A 4,766-nucleotide genomic window follows, 5' to 3' on the forward strand; every position below is an offset into this window, starting at 1 on the left:
GGGTTTCACAAGAAGGGATTGCTGAGCATTGGCAAAGCAGGAAAAAAAAATTACAGACCTTTATCATTTATGAATATGGATGCACAAGCCCTAGATAAAATATTCACAAGTTGATTTTTCAATGTATTTACAAAAACAATATGCCATGACCGAAAAAGGGGATCTATTTCAGATACGAGGACAGTTCAGCATTAGGAAATCTATTAATATAATTTATTGCCTTAATGGGTTAAAAGAGATCATCTTGATGGATGCCATAAGGTATACTTATACTTTTTATTGTGGAAATTTTAAACATATATATACAGAGGAGAGCACTGTATAGATTGTCATATCCCAAAGAAGTCTTTTTCACATCTTCATTTAGATATAGTTCATGGACCATAAATCCATCCATTTAAAGTACACAGCTCAGTAGTGTTTAGTGTATTCAGAGATGTGGAATCGTCACCACAGTCTAAATTCAAAGAACACATGCCAGGAGGACAGGGATGTTTGTCTGTTTGGTTCAGTGACATATCCCAAATGCCTGAGAATTTTGTGGCTCATAGTGGAGGCGCCATAAAGACTAATTGAATTAACAGAAAATGATAAATTCGGAATACATGGGCCATGGAGTTTGAATAGACTGAGGTGGCTGGAATTTGGGAGTAAAAATACTGGAGAGGAGAAATATACATAGAGAAAGAGCCCCAGAAATCTAAAAGGGGGTCCCCTTGAATCTGTTGCTAAAAACTTAATTGTGTATGAATAGGGTGAAACTCCAAAAGGCAAGGAATTACAGGTTATCTGTAAGTCGGATAGTTCTCAGAGCTGACATAGTGCTGGAAGACATTTGAATTTCAAACAGCCAGAGTTAAGATTCCAGAAGGCTCAGGCATAAGTAGTAGGGCTACCCTGAACCCATCCCAACAATGCTTAAAAACAAGTCTTGAAAGGGTCAAGGTGATCTGTAAGCAATTTAATACCAGCCGAAACAAACCCAACCCTCTTTAAAGGAAGCCACATCCAGACACTCAGCGTATAATATCTAACATCCCATCAGAATTACTAGACACTCCAAGAAGCAGAAGAATGTAATCCATAAACAGGAGAAAAATCAGTGAAAAGAAACAGACCAAGAAATGGCAGACATGGTCAAATTAGCAGACGATGACTTTAAAACAGCTATTAAAAGTATGCTCAAGGAGTAAACTCTTTGACATAGATCTTAGCAATATCTTTTTGAGTATATCTCATTGGGCAAGGGAAATAAAAGCTAAAATAAACAAATGGGACATCAGATTAAAAAGGTTTTGTATGGCAAAGGAAACCAACAAAACAAAAAGACAACCTACTGAATGGCAAAAGATATCTGCAAATTATATATCAGATAAAAGGTTAATTAGTATCCAAAGTATTTAAGGAACTCATACAACTTAACACCAAAAAATCCCCCAAACAATCCAATTAAAAAATGGGCAGAGGACCTGAACAGACATCTCTCCAAAAAGGACAGAGAGATGGCCAACAGATACATGAAAAGAAGCTCAACATCACTAATTATCAGGGAGATGCAAATCAGCACCGCAATTGGATAGCTCCTCACACCTGTCAGAATGACTTTCATAAAAAAAAAAAAAAAAAAATCAGCAAAAGTCCTGGCAAGGATGTGAAGAAAAGGAAACCATCATGTATCATTGGTGGGATTTTAAATTGGTGCAACCATTATCAAAAGCAGTATAGCTATTCCTAAAAATAGAGTTGCTGTATGACCCAACACCACCACTTCTGGGTACTTATCCAAAGAAAACCAACACTAACTGCCAAAGACATACTCACCCCTGTAGTCTCTGCAGCACTGCTTAACAATGGTCGAGATACAGAAGCAACCTAGGTGTCCATCAGCAGAGGAGTGGATAAAGAAGATGTGGTACACGCATACAGTGGAACAGGTGGGGACCCAGAGCCAGGCAGAACCCGGCAGGTCAGCAACATGGTCCCTGAGCCAAAGGTGATGGTGGGTGGCGGGGTTGCACGGGGTACCCGTGAATTTCACTGTAAGAAATGATGGCAGGGGTGGGGGTGGCCCTGTCCACGCATCCTCACCGGACTCTGAAAACAAAGGAAGATTCCTGGAGTGTTGGCTCTACTGCGAGGAGAGAAGACATCAAACAGGGAGGCGAGGACTCGGGGCCAGAACCCAGGGACGCAGGACGAAGCCGTGAGTGGGCAGAGCAGCAAGAGTGTGGGGAGCAGCTCCAAGAAGCTTCATGGGGACGACCGCTTCCCCAAGAACCCCTGGGGCACACTCCGACCTCCCAGGGACCTCAATGCTCCTAGTCCTTGGATTTACTTCCCTACCTCCTCCCCTGAGCACTTGGTCTTGTGCTGCAGAGGCCGACGGCCCCATCTAACCTTAATTACTTCGTTAAAGGCTCTGCTTCCTCGTACGGTCACATTAGGGGGCAAGGCTTCCATATGCGAAATTGGGGGTGAACAATTCAGTCCATAACATGGATCTCACCCCTGATGACTCTGATTCAGTTGGTCTAAGGATCTTGGTCACAGGTTGCTTAAATGCTTCCAGAGATTCTAATGAGTGGCTACGATTGAGAATCTCTGAGCGAGGACTAAAGTCTCAACCAGCACATGAGCCAAAGTCACGCAAGCTCTTCCGGGCCGCGCGGACTCCAACTGATAGATGACATCAACTGGACACCCTGTGAAAAAGTGCCTGAGAGCAAAGGGTTCTATTTCGGAGACTCCCCCTACCTTGCATGGTCCTGGGATCAGCTGTGAAATAAACTCAGCCCAATGCCAGGCCTAGAATGATGCTCACAAGTAGAAACCATTAGCCAAGCATTAAAGTAACATCCACTCTCAGGTTCAGGCTCTTCCCACTTTACCCGACCGACCCGCAGACTGTGGGGAAACACAGCAGAGAAAAAGAGGGGAGCGCAATAACATTCTCCTACTATTCAGCCAGGAGCCCGTGATTGAGTAGCAGGTGTTACTCATTTTAAAGTTCCCGTGTCCGCGTGCTGTTGGCTTTTGGTGTATACTAACCCAGAGCATTTAGTGATGATGTAGCCTCCTCTTTTTCCCTCCACTCCATGACACATCACGAGGTTAGATGAGAACCAGGAAGCATCTCCCAGCCAATCTAACACACACGTCAGACTTAAAACAGTTTCTCCTCTAGACGCATCCTCAGGATTAGAGAGACTGTTTTAGGATCAGTGAGGTGACAACTGGCAAGAGATATGGAGGCATCTCCAGCATTTGCACCTACTTTAGCTGAGCCCCAGGCTCTCCTCACGCTTACTGCTGTCTTCTCTACCTTTTATGTCATCTGGGCAGCAGTCTGCAGGCTCCTCCCTCTTGTCCCCTGCCCCAGAGTCCTGTCCCAGCCAGACGTGGCACCAAACCTGGCTCTGCCTCCTCAAACTAACAGACATTGGGGCTGCCCCACAGGCCCCACCGCTTCCCACAGTACTGCTCCCACCCAGGTGGCCGAGGGAGGGAAAGAAGGAGGGAGGAATGAGTGGAGAAGTAATGAGAAAGTCAGTGAGGAGAAAGGAAACCCGGGCAGGCCACAAAGCACCAGGGCCAGCTCCCCGAGCCACAGAGTCCAGCCGCCCCCCTCCCCCTGCGGCCCCAGCTCGGGTCTCTGCGGCTGCTCACTACAGTGACAGGAATACCATATTAGGCGCTCTTTGGGCTCCACTTTCACGAGGCTTGGTCCCCAGGCTGGCAGAGCCTCAAAGGCTTTGGTTTGGAGGAGCAGAAACTTGGAGACGAGCAGTAGATTCCATTCCATTCTGCACCGTCATTTCCCTTTCCTCTCCTCCCTGTTCCCCAAGGCCCTTTTCTGCAGACGCCAGCTGCCCCGTCAGAGAGCACAGGCTCCAGTACCTCCATCTTGTCAGGGGCAGCTGCCCTAGACTGCTCAGTGACCTGCCTCTGGGCAGTCAAGTGGACTTGATGCACAGAAGCTTCTCGAGACAGAAGCAGCCTACTTCTTTTAAGCCTTTTCCCATGTGCCCTGAGACTATCTGCCAGCGGTGCTTGCAGCTGCAGCGTTTACCCCGAGATAATTTGCAGATTACAGTCCTAACCCGACCCCCAAAGTCTACCACGAAATATCTCACTTTTATTATTTTCACATTGCTCTAGCATATCAAGTCTCTGAAAACAAATTATAGTAATTCTCGATCACTGAAAATGTGAAATCATACAAAACATAGCATTCCTATGCATGATGTTAAATAAACACTGTCAACAAGCTGCACTTTTTTTTTCTAAAAGGGAAAAAGTAAAAGTGTGGCATGCGGGGAGAAAATGTTAGGATATCAGAAGTTAAATCTGCAGGTGAGTTCCTGGTCAAGATGGCGGGCTAGGTAAAAGCAGGCTCACCTCCTTCCACAAGCACATTAAAACTAAAACCAAATTACAAAACAATGTGGAAAACCACCTAAAGTCTAGCTGATCATTACACATACATCTGAGGACATAAAGAAAAAGCCACATCAAGAACGGTAGGAGGGGAGGAGACGTGAAGTAGGCTGGTCCCGCGCCCACACCTGGCGGTTGAGCACCGGGGCAGAGAGAGCCCGGCTGCAGAGGACCCCCTGAAGGAACGAAGGGCCCCAGGCCCACACAGGGGCGCCCCAGGCCCACACAGGGGCTCCCCAGGCCCACACAGGGGCTCCCCAGCCCAAGGCTCCAGTCCCAGGAAGAGGAGTCCCCACAAAACCTGACTGTAAAATCCAGTGGGGACTCCG

Source organism: Pteropus vampyrus, unplaced genomic scaffold, assembly GCF_000151845.1.
Source record: "Pteropus vampyrus isolate Shadow unplaced genomic scaffold, Pvam_2.0 Scaffold114, whole genome shotgun sequence".
NCBI lineage: Eukaryota > Metazoa > Chordata > Mammalia > Chiroptera > Pteropodidae > Pteropus > Pteropus vampyrus.